Source organism: Artemia sp. Qi Xiang Cuo, chromosome 18 (assembly GCF_049724085.1).
Source record: "Artemia sp. Qi Xiang Cuo chromosome 18, ASM4972408v1, whole genome shotgun sequence".
Taxonomy (NCBI): domain Eukaryota; kingdom Metazoa; phylum Arthropoda; class Branchiopoda; order Anostraca; family Artemiidae; genus Artemia; species Artemia sp. Qi Xiang Cuo.
Window position 1 is genome coordinate 29,529,456 of NC_142811.1, and position 24,275 is coordinate 29,553,730.

Genomic DNA, 24,275 nt, shown 5'->3' on the forward strand with positions numbered 1-24,275 from the left:
AAAATTCAATTCGGTTGTGCAAGTTAATTTTTTTTAGTTCTCAACAAATTGGATATTCAGTAAAAGTAAGTAAAATCGAAAAACATCTCCAATATACAATTTCAGCTGTTGAAATTCAAATTTTGTTGTTGATAAACATTATAAACAATTTTTGTTGAATCTCAAACAATTTTTTTTTACAGTTTGGGGTCGTTGGGCTAGCAGAGCTTTAAAAAGTGATGTTTAATGGCACTCATTTTTAAGGCATGTCCTGGGAAGGCAGATTTTAGACCTATTACTCATATCTACATGCTTTTTATCAATTTTACAATCCAAAAGTGTCATATAGCACTAAAAACGGCACTTTTGATATCACTTCTTAAGTGGAAGAGTTTGGAAGCATAAAACTGTACCATTGTAATAATTATGGTCTAAAGCCCTTAACTCGAGGCTTATAAGGTCCCCTCACATATACTCCCCGTCCAGACCCTCTTAGTAAGTTTGATAAATCAACTAGTCATAATAAAAGTAAAAGATAATTGCGAAAGCAAATTAACTAAAACTAAAAACTTTTCAACTAAACATCTATCAAAAATTAAGCTTGATTGATCAACAGTATTGAATTGAACCTTCAAACTTCACTCTGTGATGAAACCTGTGTACTAGTTCTAACGGCGGTAGTTGAGGGGAAGGGACGTCCTTGCGCCCTTAGTTTTTGCTCTTGCCTTTTTTGGTCATTTCATTGGAAAAGGCCTTTGTGTCATTTAAAAAAGTGCGGGAAACTGCCGAAAGCGCACTTTATGGGATTGTTGTATCGAGTTAATTTTATAAGAACCTATTAAGTATAAATATAAGCTTTTAAATGAGCCCTTAAACAGCTTTCTTTTGTTACAGAACCCTTCTAGTTTCTACTAGTCAGTAGGGGATTCATTATGGATTTTTCGGGTGAAGTCGGCCGAGTAAAAACAGCTTTTTGCTCATCGAAAAACAAACGTTCCTGAAAAACATGTATTTTTTTGTAAAGTATGGATAATGAACTTTATGTTGAAGACTAAAATTTTTCTAAGCTGACAAGTTTGATTGCAGTATTTTTTAAAGCTGTCTTATCTCCCCTAGATGGGTGATAATTAGAAATTATATTAAAAATAAGTTTTCAACTGAAACTAAGAAGTGACATTAAACCTTAAAACGAGCATACATTATTCCGTAAAAGTAAAAAAGATCATGACAGTGTTTTTTCTGCATTAAATTTTAATCAAAACCGAGCAAAGATTAATTTTAAAAAGCAAAGTTTTTCCGAGGGAAGCAAAGAGCGAAGGTGAAACTTAAAACGGACAAAAATTATTACTACACAGCCTATTTAGTATATATTAATATAACTAGTACAAATAAACCAATTAATTATGTTTCCCTATGCTTTTATGATTATACAAAACTAGCGCTTTACTAAAAACACAAAATAATATAGGAGTTTTGTTACAGTAAAAGCAATCTGATTAAGGACACCTTTTATACAATCAAAAAAAATTATCAATCCCATTTAGGATCAATCTATGTTAAAGCAACAATCCATTTTAGGATTTTCTTTGTTTTTTTACGTTTAATTTGGTATCACTTCTCCACAATGGCTCAGTTCAATTACTGGCTCTCGTTTTGGTTCTTAAAAGGACATGTAATGATTAGTTTGTACACAAGATCGAAGTAAGGCCATCTTGATAGTATTAGGACTATAGACTAGCTTTAGTATTTGTATCATAGCTTGAAATTCACTCTTGTATAGTGAGAAATAATCGGATTTCTACAGTTCATATTATGTCTCCATTTCAAGTGATACTATAGAATATTTCTTACAATTTAAGACGGTATATTACCCGCTATTGATATATACCTGGTGAGAGCAAAATGCTGCTTGATAAATCAATCCAATATTTCTGTATGCTGTTCAATTACTTCTCGGTCATTAAAAAATATTTAGTTTTACACTTATGTTTTTAATATAATTTAATTTTGTACTGAAAGTTACCAATGTCACAACTGGTATAAGAATATGAAAAGCTTCATAGATTCGTTTAGCGTTGTCAGGCTACACACTCACTTTTGACTCTTAAATCAATAATACTATTTGGTGCACATGACTTTTGTGTTTTCAGTTAATTGCTAGATTACTATAATCATAAAGCATAGGGAAACATAATTAGTTGGTTTATTTTTACTAGTTATATTAATATACATTAAATAGGTTGTGAAGTATGAAGCTAAGAGAGGAAAAGAAATAATAAATGATAAATAAAACCTAAAAAGGGGTGAGAAAACGAGGATTTTGTCAGCCAGTGGTAAACAAACATTTTGACCTCCGCCAAGTCATCCTCAGTGCTAAGAAAAAAAAGAAAAAAAGAATCTAACCTTTTAGAGTTCACTGGACATGATCCTTTTTTTGGTTTTATTTATCATTTATTATTTCTTTTCCTCTCTTAGCTTCATACGTCATGTATAGCCAATGTGGTCTTAGAAAGTATTTACGTCAAGCTGTGAAGTAATATTTTCTGTCCGTTTAAAGTTTTAATTTTGCTCTTCGCTTCCCTCAGAATAACTTTGTTTTTTTTTTAATTAATTTATACGGGTAAGCAATTGACATGCACTATCGTATCCGTTAGGAATACTTCAAATCTAAAACAATCAGCTTTACAACGCATATAAAGACAGAGAAACGTACTAAATATTTTACAAATTGAAAAAATGTTTTAGTGAATAGGCAACGTTATGGGCTGGTGAAGATGGGGCATTAGCTAGCCTCTGAAGGGCTTTTCTACAACTTGGGACCGACTCTTTGACATTGCAACTGACACCGAAAAATCTAGCGATGGCTTCGCTAGCAATTTTTACATCAGCATGTTCTTACTTGTCTTTGCTCTAATCATTAGGTATTATGAGAACGAATAAAAAAAATGGGTTGACAGATCAGGATAGCGGTATCTGCTCGGCCTTGAAAAGCACGAGTATGCGTACAATCAAAGAATTAGCAGAAAAAGAAAATTAAAGAGCTAGTTTAATTTGATTATCGTTGAGTTAGCTGCTATTTTTTCGTGAATGTTCATTCTTTTTCGGGTTTTGTTGAGTTATTATGTGTTGGGAGGTGAGTGTGCAACAGCTTTCTCGGATCCACTTCTCATGATTAAGTTTAATTTTGTAAAGTTTCAGTCAGGCTGTTAAAACTGAGCTTCACCTTAATACAAATTCTGGTTAGAGAAATATTTCAAACAAAGTCTTGCACTAGCTAAAATCTGTTATCTTATCTGTTGTGTACTTAAAAAACACCGATTAGTCGCCATTATTCTTAAAGGTTTTATTTTAATATTGACATTCTTTGGATATCGGTTTTAGAAATTAAAATGTTATGCTAAGTATGTTACTTTTTAATAATTTATAAACATCGTGTTTCAGTTAGAGTAATGGTCATCGAAAATTTTGTTTCCAGTGTTTCCATTTTAGTGGATTTTAGCCTATACTACTACTAACAACTCACCGCAGCACCAAGCCGCCTTATGCGTGCCCAGCACAGTTAGGCACGCTCCTCCTCCATACCAGTCTGTTCAAAGCCTTCCTGTATACACCGTCCCAGAAATTCACGTTACCCTTAAATTTTTTCTTACGACAATCTCCCATCCCAACTTAGGACGACCTGCTTTCCGTTTATCCCTAGACGGTTGACCGAAAAGGACCATCTTTGTCAATATTTCGCCCTTCATCCGCAAATAACACCGTAAAGAAATTATAATGAACAATTAACTAAAAGTTAAAAGAAACAGATATTATACTTAATAAAAATTAAACCAATAATGAACACATAATGTACCAAAAATAAAACTGATATTTAACTCAAATGCAAGACGAACAGAAATTACTATATATATGAATAAGGAATTTGTACCCTTTCAAACTAATTACAGTTTTAAAAACGAATCTTAAAAGACCGATATTAAAGTTCAAAGAAAAAGATACTAGACTTACATTATAGGGTTGTTACTGCAAGTTTGACTTCATTTGTTTAGTAAAACAAACAATCAGATTTTAGCCATTTTGTCACAGCGAATTTTTAAATGTGTAAATTTATTTTTTCCGAAGCACATAATACGGCGACAACAGTCTGCCCAAAGCCGTGAAATACCTTTTTTCTTTTATTGCGGACCTTTAAACCCTTATCAAGACCTTAGCTTAGGTATATTAGAAAGGACAAAATCAAGATCAGAAATCGAAATTTATTTATCATTTGAGGCCTTTTCAGGTTGTTTTGCCCAGATAGGTTTGAGTAGTAACCAGACCTATCAAAAAAAGAAGAAAAAATGAAACCAATAATGAACTTACAATGGACCAAAAAAAAACCTGATAATTAGCTCAAACTCAAAAGGAACAGAAATTACTAGATATATTAACTTTGAAGTTGTCCCCTTTGTACCCAAGTTATGGCGCGAGTGTCATTCGCGCTTTACCGAAAGCAATATATATTTTAAGCGATTTTTATTTTACCATCATAATTAAGAAGTAAATGGATTAAAGATAGCTCTCAAATTTCACGTGATTTTATTTTATAAAACCAATCTAGCTCCATTAGGCTGATATACACTAAAGTTCCATTCATAATTTCTTCATTCTAAACAGATTTCTTTAAAATACATAAAAGAGCCGAATACATTTGTCATTGTTAAGACTTAACTACAAAGAACAGAATCGATTTCTTCAAAAATTAAAACTATGCATTTTCAAAGTGTAACTTAGTTACTTAGGCACCATTGCTCTATACGTTTGAATGAAATAGACCGAAGAAGAAGAGTTTAGACAGAAGGTTCTTTTAAGCATGTATATTTTCTTTTGCGTGACGTTTTTTTTGCTATTGGAATTTTAGTTTTTAATTATCATCATTCCCTTGAACAAATTCTCTCTTTCTCTTCTTTGATTTTACAAATTTACAAATTCTAAACTGCATTTCATTGAAAATAATATGTATTTTGAATAGTTTAGTTTTTTATGGGGCCATACGTAGGTTTTTTTGGACAAAGGGGGTTTGATTTGTTGGGGGGAGATGGTGTTTAAAAAAAAAAATCGAAACTGCATCAAAATTTATTTATATGCATTTTTGTTGTTTTTTTCACGAGTCAGACTTAACTGGGGGGGGGGGGGGTCAAAAAGAGTAAACTCCCCTCCTCTGAATACGACCTTGAGACTTTATTTGGGAAAAACATAAACAAGAAAAAAAAGGATATAACCCATATAACAAACATTAATCAAAAGTACTCATGAGAGTGCAAAACTATTTAATTTGTAACCATATTAATTCGGAAACCCCCTCCCCCCCCCCTGAATAAAGTATAGATTGTCAAAGAAAATGAAGAGCCAGATTTATTTATCACTATTTTAAATCTATATTGACAAAAAACAGAGGGAAATGTTTTTTTCCTTTTTTTTCGTTTAAAAAATTCTGCACTGTACTTTAGTGAAAACAAAATGTACCTTGCACTGTTATATTTTTTAAGTTCCATATTCAAAAGTTTTTTTTGCGGTAATGGGGTATATTTTGTTCGTGGGGAGTTACAGAAAACTTTACTTTACGAGTAGTATTTAACCTTTGAGTGAGGAAGGAAAGACCTGAAACCTGGTAACAGCCTCCTCTTTGGATAAGGCTTTGAGTTTTTATTTAACAAAACACCCGTTTTTTTTATTTTGCTTTTGCTTTGAAATCGCCAGTAGCCACCAGTAGTAATTTCTGCTTGTTTTGAGTTTGAGTTGAATATCAGTATTATTTTTGGTACATTATAAGTTCATTATAAGTTCAGTATTCATTTGGCATCTGACCAGTGTGCAATAGTTCAATTTTAAGTCGGATTAGCTTTGGAATATATTATAACATTGAGAGTGCAGATATATCTGGACTTTAACCCTGGTTTTAATGATTGCATATGAAATTTTAATAGACTTTTTTACCTGGATAATGAATTGATTTTGACTATGTTTTAGACCTAGACAGTTTTGGGCTGACCTAAGCAAAAATAATAATGTTCTCGCATCAACTATTCTTAATTTTATCCAATCAAATATTCGATTAGGTATTGATGATGAAGTTATTATTAGTCATGCAGTGGAGTTTTTTCCTGAAAATATTCTCAAAGATGCTAAAGTTGATTTATGGGCAGAAATATACCCTAGTAGCAAAACAGCACCAAGGAGACAAGGTGATAATGCCTACGCTCGGCATGTGAAAAGTATGATTGATTTGCTTCGGAAGTGCGAAAATGAGGAGTTAACAGTGCCAACGTACGTAATTATTTCACCCACCGAAATGCCAATAATTCCTGCTGTTGCTTATCATAAACTTGCTTCCAAAATTTGTGCTCTGGATAGTACCCTTAACTTCATCAAAGAAAAGGTTAAAGCTTATGATTTAAACCAGTGTTGCCACCTTGGCCTGGAAGAATTTACTAAACCTGAGAGGAAAAATTTACTAAATTGTATCTGTGTTTACTAAATGCCCCAAAAAATGTTTTGCGCGCGCGGCTACCGCCGCACGCGCACCATCAAACATTGATTTTTAGTTTTTTACTATAGGAGAATAATCAATAGGATTTTGACAATGTTTTTTCCTTTTTTCCTTTTTTTTCTCTTTTCCTTTTTTCTCTGTCTTTTGCTCTTTTCTTTCATTTTCCTTCAAATAAACCTACTGCTGTTGCTTGTCACTTGAATTTTATTTAATTTTTAATTAAAACTACAGATGTCGCTTCATAGGCTGACAACATCAAATTCTTGGGGTTGGGGGAAGCGGAATATTTCTTTTCCCTAAAAAGTGTAGAGCTACTTCTGTTTGGTTGAGGGTAGGAGTGGGCTTGCGCATTACTGAAGCAATATCCACCTTGAAGGGTCTCTTTTTTATGACTTCTTCATAAATCTGTTACTAATCTATTTTCGTTCCATAGGGGTCGGTCAAAACGGTCGGAGAAAGAGAAATAACAACCTGCTGTGAATTTTCACCAATCGGTAAGAGTAGGGTAAGAGGTACCATTTTGCCAGGACCTATAGCAATCTCCGTGTTATTATAAGGGCTTATGTTCCTTCCATGCTATTCTATGCTCCTTCCATTGTTATTCTATGGGACCTCTACAAGTGATTAAACACGTCATGAAACTACGTGCTATTTCCTTATTTCCTGTTGGTACCATTCCAAACGAGTGGGGATTCCCCGCCTGTTCCTAAATATTGCAAAAAAGATAACAGTATGAACGGGGGATTCCCTGCAAAATTTGTTTCAACTCCAAGTTTTTTTCAACCAGAGCGTTTTCTTCGAGCTGACACCTTTTTTTTAGGCAGACAATCAGAGACAAGCGAGATTTTTACTCCTCTCTCTCTCTCTCTCTCAGACAATCTTTTTGGTGTGGCTAGCTCAGTTTCATTGTGAGAGTGAGAGCGTCAACACATGGAAAAATATTCCATACATGCCCCCTATGTATGAACACACTGGGTAGCTGGTCATCAAGTGAGAATTGCACAATGATTGATGAGTATGATGAAAAGTGTATATTATGCAACCCGTGTAAATTGCATAGAGGATATGCTGTACAAATTAAAGGTTGTAATTCCTGTCATGAAAAGGTGTGTGACTCTCATCCTAGAAGCCACTTACATTGCAATTGTCATTACGATAAATGTAGTCAGTGGGAGAATACATATCCCGGTATGATTGGAAAGAATCCTAAGCGTGATTTTAGTTTATTGCTAAGAGATTGGTATCGTCGTGGTTTTAGATTGTTCTGGGAGGAGGAAACTGCTTTTACAACAAAAGAATTTGGTTTCTACGTCATCGTTGTGAAGACAATGACTACTATGATTATAAGCCCACTGATTTTTATTTGGCTGTGACGGAATGTGATTCGCCGCTTGAGGACACTATTTGTGACATTACTTCAAATAAACTAATTGGAACGTGAATTCTATAGAATGAATGAGAATAGTATCATTGACTATTCAAAGAGATATGACAAGAGTGAAGTTACACTCTATTGTAGAAAATGTGACCCTGACATTGCACTACATCAGGATCAGTATACTTCGAATTCGTATAACCTGCATATGCTTCCTGATGTTAAAAAATACCTATACCTAGTTGTTGGTGGGATCTGTAGATTAGTAAAGTCATTTTACCATGTATATAAATTTTTACTGATAAACGGACCAACATACATCCCGAGACTATTTTATTAGCAGGGCCATAAAGAATATCCTAAATGCACTGTTAAGTTTGTTTCACACTAGAAAGTCGTCGACTCAAAGTAAATGTATGTAAATGTTTAGAAACTATTTGTAGAAGTAGCCATGACATCTGAATATGAAAAAGAGTAGTGCGCGGAAGCCATATGTCTTACTCGTTAAATTTTCTACTCTTCATTGATTTTGAATAATGGTTTTCCCACTGCTTTCAATAAAGTTGCTGATGTATGGTGTGTAGAATTTATACGATAGGCCAAAAGGATCAAAAAATTCAATTTTCTTCTCTGTTTGAAAGATGTATAGCCAATGACCGGTCTTCAAAGTTGATGGACTGCAATTAACGATGATTAGGGTCTTGTTAACACTTTGAATTTTTTCAATGATGTCTGATGGTCTGCAATAGAAATTGTACAGGGACATAACTGGACGTATATTAAGTACGTTTATTAGATGGTTTGTGTTCATGGTGCTAAGTCTAGTAGAACACTTTTGTCGAGAGTACTTTTCCAATAGTCTTTAAATTGACTAAGTGATATTAGCGGGATACTCTAAGTTACAGCATTGGCAAATGTACACTCTAAACGTACATTCCCTGTTCGTACTATGCTCATATCCTGAGTCCCCGACAAGTCCAAAATAATTACCCCATGAATTTTTGAAAATATTGAATCGGTTATTCCATTTTCAAATAGTTGAGAGTCATAATCTAGGGATTGCATGGTCAACTCGTACAGAGTTCTATAGGATGTTTTGTCAAATGATAGAGTGTCCAATGGAATACCATTCACTTTGCACACAAGGCTAGATAGATCGAAAAAAATAAAATCATGGAGGGAGTCAGTCCAAGATCCAGCGGCATTCCCAATCGTCACAAAGGTCAAAGCTAGTTTTCACACGATTTCTTCAGTGATAAATGAGAAATTTGTATATCGCCAAGAGCCGGTGCTAATTCGACGTTGGTAGGACCGTGGATTAAGAACACGACTTGTATTGTTTTTACCGCTGGCTCTGTGCTTTTCCACTGCCAATGCAAAAGCGCTCATAACCTGTTGCGTTTGGACATTAAGTATTGCAGATGCGATAATAAAATTGTCGTCAAGTATTATTAAGAGGGTTTGGCTTAGGGTGACATTTAATGGGGCACTTTTCAATTGTAAGTTAATCTAGACTTTGGGGGGTTGACTCAAAGGTGTATAGACAATGTCATTAGTTAATTTTACGACTATATGGCATTTCTGGGTCACTGTAGTAGTCAAGTCACCATCAGTATCAACACCTGATCGATATTCATAGCCTAATGATTGTCCTCTCAACTCCTTGTATGCCTTTGGTTTCATCATCATAAATTGTATGTAGCTTGCATAGTTTGATAAATTATTGCTAGTGCTCACCAATGTTCCATTAATAAATACATTAATTTTTTTGAATAAATTGTGTAGAATATAGTTCTCATAAGATAGACCATCGCCAGGATTTTGAGTGCACTACCTTACTTTCTCTTCATTGTAATACTCAACTGAATAAAAGTCGATGACGAATCAATGAAATAATCTTCATTAGAAAATATATGAAAGTGTATATTTTCTAACAGGGTTAGTAGGGAGTGAACTTGTTCATAGTAGTTATGCTTGACACTGACATAAACATTTTTAGCATTGAATAGATTCATTGAGAAACTAACTAATGGATAAGACTCTTTGCGAGGGAGATAAGTAATTGTAAAAGAAGAAGTCCTTCTTTGATATGAAAATCTTTTTCTTTTTCTTCTTCTGTTTATTGGTCTTCCTTGTTTTAGCCCTTAAAGTTCTTGTTGATGTCCTTTGCTTCCCGCCTGGGTGGAGACTGATGAGTGAAAGACGCACACGAATCCTTTTCAATCCCTCCCCATTTTGTCGAGATTTTAGTTGCTCACCAACGGCTCTTGCTTAAGATCTAGCATTGTCTATCACAATCTCCTTGAAGTTTCTCCCTAATACCATGTTGTGTAGTGTTGAGGCACCAAAATTTAATGCAGCAGGCACAAGATATATTCTGACAAAGGGTAGTGCCGGACTAAACAGCTTAGCAAACAAGCTTCCGGGACCATAGCCATAAATTGTAATATGTCCCTTTCATTGTTCCAATACAGTGCCTAATTGAAGTGAACTCAAAGCACCAACTTAACGCTTTATATCGGGGAACAAATACTGACCTTTTTCATTGTTCCATCTAGATGATCAGGCTGTCAAAGACAATGAGTTAAAAAGGCAATTTTCTTAATCCTAGGGCATTTGTTATTGTTGGAGGACTACCCGGGTCTATTTGAAGATATAACTGACAGAGTTCCAAATATGAAATGCTTACAGGAACATACTGAAGATGCTTTATATTATAGTGATGAACAAGTTCATGAGATGTTTTTCGTTCAAGAACACGTAGGAGGGGGACATTTGAATTACCGACTATGGTTATTTCCAAAAAGGATATATAGAGAAATATGCAAGAGTCCGAGGCAAAGCCAGGTGTATAGTCAGCAAAGATAACTTGATTCATCCCATAAACAGTGCCAGCATTTCCCCATTGATCATGTTCTGTTTATAGCCAAGAACGTCTCTCATATTATTATTGAGAATAATTGTTTCAGCTTCAACTGGTGGGCTAATGTAAATCCTAGCATTTTACAATGAATAATTAAAATAGAATGCATCATTCATACGATATGGGATTTTCATATTTATTGTGTGCCACGAATCTGTCTTATTATCCTATTCAATGTATTTCTATTTGGTATGTGGATATTCACTAGATTTAAGTGCTTCAACCCATTCATAGTCAACATAGTTCAACCCATTCATAGTCCAATAGAATGGTATAACTTTTATATAATACACATAATCTTTTCTCATTATGTATTTGGTATTTTGAGAATGCAATCTACAATACCGAATCCATACGAGTCGTCAAATTTTATGGTGGGGGAGATTTTTGTCCAAGAATCAATTGTAGTATTCACGTTATTGTAGGGAGGATCGGAAACTTTGGACATAAAAGTTTTATAGAAATCATTGGGCATTGTCAATATCTTCAACACCGATTCAAGAATCAAAATCAGAGTTGTATCCTAGCCACCGAAAACGTAACTGTTTCTTACCCCTGCTAGTGCGTGTCTTTAATATGTTTTAAATTTGATAGATTTCAGTATTATTTTTAACTTTTTGTAGTTCATAGTCATAAAGGCCGCCGAGAATCTCTTCATCGTTGGTATCGCGGAGACGATACGCTATTGGTTTAGTGTCTAGGATAACCGACACTTTGAGTATGTTGGTTGAACACAAGGAATTCCCCTGGTCAAAAACACTAGTTTCCATCATACATCGGAAGATCTAGCCCGAAGTTAGTTTATTTTTCTTCTTCTTGTCAATCGAGTTAATGGACTTCAGTTGTAACGAAACGTCCTCTGAATTAAGAGAGGATTGATGAACTTACGTTGGTGTAGAGGACTATGACTTATAGGACTATTACGATGATAGAGCAGTGCACTATATTTTACTAGTACTTTTGCAACATGGGGATTAAAAAATTCACTACCGCGATCCGTTTGAATTTTTTTATATGAATCCTGTTCGAGAATACTTTCAATGGCCTGAGCAACTTCAACGCTTCTCTTTTTTCGCATTGGAATGACATATGCATAACGACTAAAAATACTGATTGCAAGTAGAATGTACTTGTACGGTGTATTGTGACGTCGTTGAACCTCATCTAGAGTCAGGAGATCTGCTTGCATTATATACAATGGGTTTTTCGATATTGATTGGCACGAAGTCTATGATTTCTATGCAGAGTGTAACTTGATTCATTTTGTAGATAGTCTTGTATCATTTTAGTGTGAACACCAGGGAGTATGGAAAGTGTGGTGAATGAGCATAAGCTCCTCTCTCCACCGATATTTTCATAAGTGCGTTTCAGAATCTCTACCCTTTTGAAGTTAAACACGTTGCGTAACGCCCGCAACTCTTTTGTATACTGGCGGTTGGTGATGGTGGTGGTGGTGGTGCCGTTGACTTAATACGCCTTCGCTTTTGTCTAGCTATCAGCGGTGTGCTGGTATTTTCCAAAATTGATTTAAAATCTTCTTCTTCTTCATATTTTAATGGTGGTGGTGTTGACAGTGATGCATGTTCATTTAATTTTTTTAGAATTTGTCTATTACTAATAAGACTATTGAGGAAGTTTAATGTATTTAGAAAGTTGTATAGATGAGTGTCAAATTATAATAGTCCTTTACTATTTGTAACCATATCATAGGTTAAATCAAGTAGATTATAGCTCTTGCCCTGAATTATAATCCTTGTCCCATTGCTCTCAACTTGAATATGATCATGACCACTTTCCAAGAGATAGGCTAGGAGTCGTGTTCTTTGTTCACGATATGATTGGGGCCGTTTAGTTACAATTTTAAATACAATTGAATATATGTCTTTTTTCTTCATCTGTGTTCCAGCAGCAGACTTTTGAGGAGATGATTCTTTTTTTGTATCAGCAGCAGCAGTAGTCGTGGAATGATAGAAGGTATGTTTGATCATTTGGCGAACGGTACCACGAAGTAAAAGCAGTTTTTTATCCTCCTCAATTTGCTCGTTGCCAATAAGTTTACACAGAGTGATCTCAATGTTTTTCATGGGTGAGAAGGTAAGTTCTATTTGAGTCAATTTATAGAGTTTTGCCATTCTCTAGAGAAAACTGTTTACAAGTCCTGCAATTATCGGCAGTAAAAGTGTGAAAAAGCTACCACCCGCCTGAAGAAGTCGTTTCTTTTTAAAATTCTTTCCTTTGTTTTTATAAGCCAATGTACGTACAAAGGAACGATGTTTCTTTGCCCGTTGCTTAACTACTTCTGGCAGTTTAACATTACACTCGGTCAAATTTAAACAAAGTTCAGATATTAGATTAATGAAATCATTGTCAATATCATGTTTGAGTATGGCTTTCCTAAGCGAGGGTTTTGAAGTGCTTAGAACTGAAAACAGATGTCTATTTTCATATAGTTTCTTCAATGTAATGATACTGACTAATTGGTATTTTTAGTGTTCACAGGGAGATATAGTGTAACTTCATTGTCGAAAATATCTGTGACTACACGCAGATCCTCGGGTGTATTTTGATTAAGATCCGATAGGATATAGCCGTGGGGTTTATTAGTTGCCTGATGGTATGCTGAGAGCAGAAATTTGGGGGCACCTGGATGGATTTGTTTATTAAGAGTTATTAGTGAGCTAGAATCATGAACAACTTTGTAGATGATATAGTAGGTACATTTCCAAGCAGGTGTTTGCATACATTTGCTCTGATGAAGAGATTGTGTAGAACTAAAGCAACAAAAATCTGTTCATGATGAGAGTGAACATTGAACAGTTGTAGTAATTCCTGAGACAATTGTTCAATATACTCAGCCAAAACATTTATGATCAGCCAAGAGTTTGGCTTAATAATACTGAAAATAATAGGTCCCAATATGAATTGTGTCTGCACCAGCCCTAGGCTAGTTGCAGAAATCGCTTTTACTTTATCATAAGACACCTTAAAAATACTAAAACAACAGTAGATTTTTTTCGGCTTTTCCGCAAATATTTTATCGCAATTTTTAATTATTTTAGTTAAGAGTGTTGTTTTGCCCGACTTTGACGGGCCACACAAAAACGATCTGAATGGTGTTTTAAATTGATACATGTTCCCTTTAATAGTTCACCTGAACAACTAACTGTAGACCATAGTTGTCTAATGACTAAATAATTTCCCTACTACTACTACTACTACTCTGTTAAAGAATAATAATAATAATAAGAAGACGAATAAATATTAATATTTTCTTTTATTATATGAATAAAAAATTAAAAATACTTAAAAAATAATACATTGAAAAAAAAGCCCATAAAAATTGAAAAAAAAATACAACTCTTGCATAGGCACAGAGAGAGAAAAAAAAACACTTAAATAAATACACTTTTTTTTGTTTATTTATTTATAGAAAAAATACAAAATTTTTTAGAATAAAGCACTTAAATAAATATCACTTTTTTAATTTGAATAAAACATGTACAAAAGCACAAAAAAAAAATCTGTTCTAAGTCCAAAAAAAAAGATAACTTTGGTTGTGGCTGGCGGTGCGCCCCCGCTGGCGCCCGCCCCCCAGCCATGAGCCCCCCCCCCCCAAAAGGCCGCAAGCCCCCCCCCCCCAAAGGTTTTAGGAAAAAAAAATTACTGGACTTCATTCAAACCAAGACTTTCCCTATGGATAACACATTCGGCCCGGTCTGAAGTGAAATAGTGCCGAATGAAGAGGGCGGTCAAACCGTCTTGAAAAATATAGATCTTGTCTGAGCTAGTACTCAAGGCAATTTTTCAACATTTACGGTAAAGTTCTTGTAGTTGATGGAACGAATTGCCAGCAATTTGGCTCGTGGAATTGTATTTTCAACAATACAATTCCTATATATGCTCTTATCAAAATTCTTATCCATATAGTACATGGGTACTCCTTTGCAACGTTTCTTTATTTTCTCGTTGTGTGTTTGTATAAAGTACACCTTCGGACTTAGAAACATACCACTGGAAATCATGTCGCTTCCCGTTTCAGATTTAAAAAATAAAAGCTGATTTGGCGCCCTACGTTTCACTAGCTCTGGGTATAGCCCACTCCAATTGGTGTAGTCCATCCGTAAGCTGATAATTTCACCGTGCATCAAATCTTCAATTAGATTTGGGGTTTTTACTTTTAACAGTAGAGAATCTGTGTCCCCGTAGCAGACCTCTACTTGCCCCTTCTCCGGCTACTGTACCCTAGCCAAATTGTAGTAGAATTCCAACATGAGCTTTTTTGAGATCTCCAAGATCGCACTGCCTGCAGCAATATTTTTATTCAGGACAATGCGTCTTTTTTCCTATTCAATAGTACCTTGTCCGGGCCAATGATTGTGAAGGAAGTGTAATTTGGATCGGCAATAATTCGAGCACATTGTTTGGGATCGGTCACGACGTAACAACGATTCTTATTGCGAACACTCTCACACATTTTGCCGAAAGCCGAATTCAAACTGAGCTTATTAATTCGTTTTTCGGCTTTCTATTGCACGTCTGAACATTTCTTGAAAAAGGTCTCCACAAACATTTTTGAATAGGGTTTTTGACTAAACTGTACCGATCTGTGAACCTTCGTGACGTTAAAAGTTGTTGCACGTGCATTTTAAGGCCACGTGATGTACAACAATATTTTTTTTCGGCACAAGGTCAGCAATAAGTTTTTTTTTTGAAGGTGACCAATGCAATCCTTCTTACTTAAATATTCGGCTTTTTCTAGGGATTAAAAAGTTCTTATACACAGTTCTATCTACGCACAGGAAAACAAAATCCTATATTCGATCGCGAAGTTCGTCCGTCGTCTCCCCAGCAACATCCAACATACCTACAACTAATCTATTCTCCTAAACACTGTCAAGGTCGGGGAAATGAGGAGCTTGTAGGTGATTGAGCCATTTATTGGACTTATAAGGTAGCGCATAATGGGACATGGTCGAGGGGTAGAGAGAATTTATATCAAGTAAAACTTCATCTAATTTTTTCCCCGTTTTCTCTCCAGTTGGATCAGTTTTGGATATATGGCCACTGTGGAAAACAAAACCACCCATCACTGAACTTTTAATGAAAAGATGCTGATCAATATCTGTTATTAGCCCGATTTTTCCCAACAAGTTCTTAGGGGAATGCTAATCATCAGATGAGCAGATGAAAAATAAGAGCCAAAATCAAGATTAAATTCCCTATAAATTTTATACTCATTTTTATACATAATGTACAACAAAGTCAACACATCACTCGACAAATAAAGATTGAAGAATTCAAAGCTATTTTTACACCTTTCCTCTGTCCATACTTTTTTAGCAAAACTGTTTTCATCGGGGGTGCACCTACGGTCATGTAGACTGTCGTAAAACAATTCAATTGGAGGAAGAGTTTCCTTGGTGAATATCGACATAGAAAAATAATAGTCCTAAGGACATATACCTTTGACTATTATTAAATAAAATAACTCAATTGGAAATTGTTATTTGAGAAGTGGGAAAGTGTTTCAGCAGTCTTAGTTTTTTTGCACCTGAATTATTTACTAAATGAATTGGAGAAAAAACAGTATGAATCTAAAAAGCGAATTTTATTCGTGAACTCAACTTCGGCTTCATCAAATTTCCACATAAATTCCAAAACAAGCAACTTTCCTGATGATATACGAGGAATATTTTAGCGAAATCTGTCTATCACCAAGCCATGATCCCCTGTTCCATTTCTTTGAAAATGTATGATTGCTTATAGCAAATACTTTGGACCGGGGTTAGAATTATGGATAAAAACTTTGAAGAAGAGATGTTGTTTAATTTTTAAGTGAAATGAATTGTAAGCCCACCCCCGAAAGTTACTTTTTCCCGTTGAATTGGGGTCAATAAGGTGATTGTGATCCTGGACTGCGTCTTTTGGGGCAAGAACATCTCTACAAACCCAGCAAATTGTCTCCTTTTCTAGTGCCAGTTGCTCCTTATCTGATAATGTCATTGGGTGGTTGGTGTGACGCAATCGTAAAATTGCGCCGTTTGCTGTTTTTATTAAAGATATCAATAACTTTTCCATACTACCCTCCTCATCCATAGCCAAAAAAACTCTTCCAACTGCATTTTATTGTTGGAATCACGACGGGCATGCGCGTAGGAACACGCAACTAGTTTGTGTTCCTTGACTCCATTTGGCCTTGATGGGTTTTATACCTCCACCAATCTGGTTGCGCAATCCACAGATATTTTATCAACTTGTAGCAGGAACTTTTGATAATTTCAAACTGTGAAGCGTTTGAGCATCCAATCGGTAGGTTATTTGTTTTTGTATCGCTAATTTCGTAATTTCTCATTTAGTCTAAAACATTTTGCTCAGACGGGAAGTGATACAGACGCAAGGGAGGATAGTAATGGTCTCTGCTCCGAACACCATGAGCTAGGAGTCAACATATTGACGTATCAAGCAAAAAGTTACAATTGCACATTACATCTCTGAAGGGCTTGTAAGTAATCCAAATCCAATTTTCATCATTATCTACCATCGGTGACCTAGCTGAACATAAAACAATTTTTTTATTTGGTTTCTTTCCCCCGTCTAAAAATTCTGTGTCATACTGCAGAACAAACACCCCCAACCCAAGATTTTCATTTTATTTTTCAAATAAGGCTATCTCTTTCAGTGACACCAGGTACTTCCCCTCCAAACAATCAAAATTTACTTTAGGAAATTTTTTTCCACCGTTACGTGAAAGTCTGTCGATATTTTTCACTGTTGACTTATCTTAAAATGTTTTATGGGCTGATGCTAAAAATGTATATTTAAAGCATTGCAGTCCAGTGTCAAAACTGAAACCCTGCATTCTTCTTGTAGCCGACAAATCTGGGTGGCAATTTATTTTGTTACCCCGCCCTCCCCTTAAAATAAAGTTTTTTTTTAATCTACTGAGATTCAGATCCATGTGTTCAATGTATAAAATTGTGGACCCACTTCCCCTCTGATTAAACGTGTCCAAAGTCAATATTAATTTATTTATCCAGTTTTAAAAGTTACTCCCAAATTCATTTAGACCAGGGTAAAAAGTCTGGTTGCCGGTTGAAAAATGAAAATAAAAAATATCCCCGGATGTTCCCTTTTGTAAATAAATTTTTTGATTAACTGATGCCTTAACCCCCCTTTACACTCCTATTCCTGAATCTGAATTTCAATTTGTGCTTGAATTCTGTCGATGTAGCTCATGAGAACATTAACAGGGTCACTTAAAATAATGCGCCCGTCAATCACGTTTTCCTCGGGGGGGTTAAAATCTTCCCTATACGTTTGCAAGTGACCTACAGCAGACTAACAAATAAAATTCACATAATTCTGGAGACATGACACTATTTTCATGTCCTGGACCTATTTGTACAGGACCCAATTCACTAATTATAAAACTATCGTCAAAAATGTCCCCGGAAAAATTAGGTCCAACAATTTGCATAAGACTGTCCATTTCTTCAGCTGTAAATTGAAAATCAAGGGGTATATTAAATGGCATACCTTCACTAATATGATCCAGCGAGACGGGACAATTTACCATTATACTTTAAAATCCTTGGCCAGGGAAGGCAGAAGTTTTCAAAGCTTCCTCCTGAAACAAGAAAATGATTGGATTAAGTTTTTTTTCTTTTACAAAACTTTTATAACAATTATATCACACTTTTTTTTTGCTTATAGCATTATTTATCAAACGAATGCATAATAAATTACAAATTTTGTTAATAGCACACGCACACATGCGCACACACTCACACACGCGCACATGCGCACACACTCACACACTCACACACACACACTCGCGCGCACACACACGCTCACACACACGCTCACACACACACACACGCACACACACACTCACACACACACACTCACACGCTCACACACACGTTCACACCCACGCGCGCACACACACACACACGCACACATACATACACGTACACACGTTCACACACACACACACACACACACACATTCACACATGCTCACACACTCACACACACACACTCACACACACACGCGCACATGCTCACACACTCACACAAACACACACATACACTCACACACACACACGTTCAAACAAACGCACGCACACACAAACCCACAAACACTTACACTTACACACGTTTACACACGTTCATACACACACATACACACACATTCACACATACGCACACACTCACAAACACACATACACACACACACACATACAACAATCATTACGACGTTATTGAATTATCGGTTATACAGAAAAATAAGCGGCACATGTACCGCTCACACACAATCCTTCAAATTGACTTGGGAAAAAGAATCATTAGAGAGGAATAATATTTGAAAATTCACCTTTAAATTTTCAGCTTGCATGTCGAGAGCTGTAGGGGCCTCATTATTCTCGCCTTGCATTGGTCGTGAAAGGCCCAGCAATGCTTGATAGGGGGTCACCTTCCAATCTTGACTATATGAGGCTTATGCATTATGAGAATCTATCCATTCTCTTTTGAATTTTCTGCCTGGTTGCATAGAGGTTTTTGCAGAGCTGACACTGGCTTGAGAGGCTCCTGGCTGGTCCAGCGAACTTGTAAAGGAGCTAGCATATCTGATGATTGATGGTCTTGCAGCTTGCATCGATGTGATATCACCCCATCTTGGTCCCTTTTCGGAGGGAGGGTAATTGTAGGAATCCACCTCAACATCCTTAAAAAAGAAGAAAAATTTAGTAATGAAATAATAAGCCTTCTTTTACAGATAAATTGCCCTCTAGAGTTTATTCTGGTGTTTGTAGCACTCTATGTCATAGCACTTTAGAAATATTTAAAAAGAAAAGCTTTTAAAGTAAAATTTTGGAAAATTTTTAGTTTTGGAGGAAGGGGGATTTCAAAAACATCCCCCCCCCCATAATATAATTTATGAAAAAGCCCAGCTTTTGAATGAAAATAAGCCATTTCCGTAGCAATAGCTCTTAATAGAACTGTTTAAGTATGAACTCCAATTTTTTCCAGCGAGACTATAGAAAATACTATCAATACACAATTCTCTGATTATAATGTATATTTTCAGTCAGAAAAGCGTAGTTTTTTTTCAAAAATGAACCATTTCCATAGCAATAGCTCTTAATAGAACTGTTTAAGTATGAACTCCAATTTTTTCTAGCGAGACTATAGAAAATACTATCAAAACACATTTCCCTGATTATAATGTATATCTTCAGTCAGAAAAGCGTAGTTTTTGTTCAAAAATGAACCATTTCCATAGCAATAGCTCTTAATAGAACTGTTTAAGTATGAACTCCAATTTTTTCCAGCGAGACTATAGAAAATACTATCAAAACACATTTCTCTGATTATAATGTATATCTTCAGTCAGAAAAGCGTAATTTTCGTTCAAAAATGAACCATTTCCATAAAAATAGCTCTTAATAGAACTTTTTAAGTGTGAACTCCTATTTTTCAGACGAAATTATAGAAAATACGGTCAAAACACACTTCTCTGTTTAAGTTGTATACATTTTCACTTTTTCTGATTCAAATGTGTATCTTCAGTCAGAAAAGCGTAGTTTTGGTTCAAAAATGAACCATTTCCATAAAAATAGCTCTTAATAGAACTTTTTAAGGCTGAACTCCAATTTTTTTCCAACGAGACTATGCAACTCAACCACATTTAACTAAACCCCCTGTAACTGAATCCGCATGTAACCGAACCCCCGTGCAACTGAACCCTCGTGCAACTCAACTCCCTTGCAACTCAAACCCTGCAAAAGCCAAGCTTTGGAACGAAAATACGCCATTTCCGTAAAAAACTAAACTATAAAGTTTTTTTTTCACATCGTAAAACCTTCTTAAAAATGGAATACAATTGAAAATAAAATATATTTCCTTTAATTAGACTAGAATACGATTTTCTCTCTTTGTCACGGAACATCCTTGTTACTAATTCATCAAGCATATGCCATTAATTTATGATATCAGTAGCGTGTGAAATTTGAGTCCCAAAACTGTCACTCCCTTTGTAAGACCGAAGCTTTTCATTCAAACCGGAAAAGACAGCACATTTTAAACGCACGATTGGAAAAATGATATTTTAGAATGAAAAAGAACTGTTTTTCAAAACAATTAAAACTTGTAAACATAGCTGTGGAGGAGAGATTTTATTTACATAATAGAAAAAAGCATACTTAGCGTTTCTATCGAATATACTCACTATATTTTAAGATTTTGTATTGTTTGAGGGGAGGGGGGCTAAGTCCCCCTGAAATTTGAATTTACTAGTAAAACAATATTTTATTTTTTGGAAATAAAGAATGAAAGTGTACTCACATTGAAAATAGAAATATCCATTGTTTCAGAGTTAATAAAATCCAGTGTACTATGCTCGATATGCTAATACATAATGAAAATTAAATTCCAAAGCATGAACATTTTATACGGGGTTTCAATGACGAATTGTTAAGCAGTTCTCTGATTGGCTGTCTAAAAAAAAGGTGTCAGCTCGAAAAAAAAAAAAACTGGTTTAAAAAAAACTTGGAGTTGAAACAAATGTGGGCGGCGAATCCCCCGTTCATACTGTTATCTTTTTTGCAATGTTTAGGAACAGGCGGGGAATCCCCACTCGTTTTGAATGGTACCAACGGAGAATAAAAAAATAGCACGTAGTTTCACGACGTGTTTAATCACTTGTAGAGGTTCCCAGAGAATAACAATGAAAAGAACATAGAATAGCATGGAAGGAACAGAAAACCTTATAATAACACAGAGATTGCTATACGTCTCCGCAAAATGGTACCTCTTACCCTACTGGTAAGCTACTGTCCTGTTTCTTCAAATCACTTCTTGTACACTTGGCCGAGTTGGACAGCAGTTGTCAGTATGCGCCTGCAAGAAGTGAATCCCAAAGACCAACAGTTGCCTCACAACTTCCACAGTATCTTACTGGGAGAAAAGATTCCACCGGAAATGAATTGCGAGCGACACCCCGCCTAGTAAGCATTGTCTGTACTTAACGGCTTTTTCTTGCCATCTCCTTACAGGATGCTGTCCTGGGACCGATAAAGCACTGAAGAACCTCGAATGCATCAATCCTTCTGTTGCTTTGTGCTACTCCGTATAGGCATATTGCACAGTAATTTACTGTCTGATTAGACTGCACTTAACTGCTATTGGTAGTTTTTGGTGCCCGACAAACAAGAAACTGCCGTCAAGACAAAACTTCAGGGGATTCTAGCATTATTTTGAGCCGAGCAATTCTTTTTCTGGTAAATTTACTAAAAAACTTACTAAATTTCAAAAAAATTCAAACATCTACTAAAATTTTACTTCAATTTACTACATTTACTAACTCAGGTCCATTTTTACCAAATTTAATAAAATTTTACTAAGCGTGGCAACCATGATTTAAACTTTCCGTCACTTCCCATTCCCTATGCTAGTCCCCATAATGAAAGCACCGCCGCCGTTATCATTTCAAAATTGCCTATTAATCTTGACGACCCTTCGAAATGGGCTCACGCTATTATAGTGGAGGAGTCAGGTGTTGAAAATATGAAACATACCACGACGAAACGGGGCAGGTACAAGAATTAGCCTACCCCCCCCCCCTAAATCGACCATGCTGTCTTAAAAAATACCAACGGTACTTGTCTGCAAGGGGTGGAAAACTCCGTAACTTGACATTTTATTATATTTTGGTGATTCATGCAAGAAAATGCGTCTTCCACAAAGTTTGAGGTACAGGTTTTCTCCCAAGTACGAGATAGAAATGCTTAGAGACCATAGAATGTCTTCATAACAAGCTAACACGATTAGTTAGAAAAAAAGGCAGCAATGACGCAGGTCAAGAAACTAAAGAAAGTCAGAATTTTAATAATCACAATCCAAAATTCATTACGTTTTTTTCCTAGAATCCCTCCGTTTCAAACACAGTATATAAATTATAGGCGGTATGATCTTTCCCTATCTCACCCATTATAAAAACCCGGACCAAGGTGCGAGTGCTCCAGAGAACGTATAAACATAATTGACATTAGATCTTTTCACGGGTAGACAAGTCAGATTTCTCTTGAACACGAAACTTGGCTTCAACGGTGGAACACTAAATTTTGAAGAAACTAATTTTAAATTAAATTATTCCAGTACATATATGAAAATCGGTAATTAGTAGTGCAATGTTATTATTAGATGTTTTTAGGCATTAAAAGCAGGTTTCGAAGTCTCAAGTTGGTTTCAAAGGCATTTTGAGAAAGTTTCTGCCAAAATACGTGTTCCAGGGTAATAGGACCGCTGATGGCAGATCAAATGAGAGGAGCTGTTTGCACGCGCTAATGCAAGAATAAGTGGGAGGAGCTGTTTTTTCACACCGAGAATGAAGATCCAGAAATTATTTGCGGTAAACTTACTGCTATATCTTCATACTGTGGTTTCAAGTCACGCACAGATATTACTCGTCTGAATCAGCCTCGGCCTCGCAGCGCACCCCGCAACAAGAGCATAAAATATCGTAACCTTTATGGGCACATGGGTATTTTTGTCCGCAGGATTTACACTTGCAATAAGGTGAAGTTCTTTGAGTGTCAGATTGCCAATAAGAAATAATTGATTTACTGGGCACTATCCGGCTGTTCTTCGACTTTCATACTATCTCACTTAGAGAAAAGGTTAGTGTAACGAGGCTTCTCAGCTAGCAGACTCCTTAACCAGTTGTACTTGTAGTTTTTTACATGTAAGGCAAACAAGTCGTTGGTTGGAGGAAGGCTCTTCAGTGTTTTCCGGCAAGGGAACAAGTGAACGCACAGGTCATTCAAACACGAAAATTCCTTTGATTTTCTGTATGAGGCGATCAAAATATCGCAACACAGCTTCATAATATCTTCCTCAAACTCAACTACTCGGTCGATTTGTTCCAAAAACTGTTCAGTAAGAGCAGATATTTGAGGTACCCATGGCACAGTTGCTCTAAAGATCGTCTTCTTTCCTTTAGGGAAAATGAAGCTCACAGTATTACAACTGGTGAAACAGAGCAAACACGCAATTTAATTCACTAGAGACGGTGGGAGTCTATTTGCGTGTTCAGTGATCGAAATGACTTTGTCCTGCAAGCGAACCAAAAGATCACGGGTGGCATGGCTTTGCTTTTCAATTGTCTTAAAAGACTGAAGCAAGATGAGTAGTGTCATATATATATATTCAGGACAAGATCCTGGACAAGATCGTATAAAGCAAGCAAAACCACTTATATTCGGTACTAAAGTCAATTTTGATACCTGCATTAATGTAGGTCAACGACCCAATTATGGTTATATGGGAGGATCTTTTCATGAAGTTCATGAGGGAAGGGACATTGCTATGAAGGGGGCACCGGATTTCCCATCAATTATTTTAAAAAAATCAGAAATTAAATATAAAAAACAAGTTTTTCAACTGAAAGTAAGGAGCAACATCAAAACT

At 35.7% G+C, this 24,275-nt stretch overlaps 1 protein-coding gene across 1 annotated transcript in view; it reads left to right on the plus strand.

Moving 5' to 3' along the window:
* The first annotated feature begins 3,327 nt into the window (after nucleotides 1-3,327).
* LOC148941400 (glycoprotein-N-acetylgalactosamine 3-beta-galactosyltransferase 1-like) overlaps nucleotides 3,328-24,275 on the plus strand; it is an 880,586-nt gene continuing 859,638 nt past the window's right edge. Inside the window, exon 1 of the mRNA XM_089104532.1 lies at nucleotides 3,328-3,380. The gene's annotated coding sequence lies outside the window, so the exon portion shown is untranslated. The remainder of the gene's footprint in view (nucleotides 3,381-24,275) is intronic.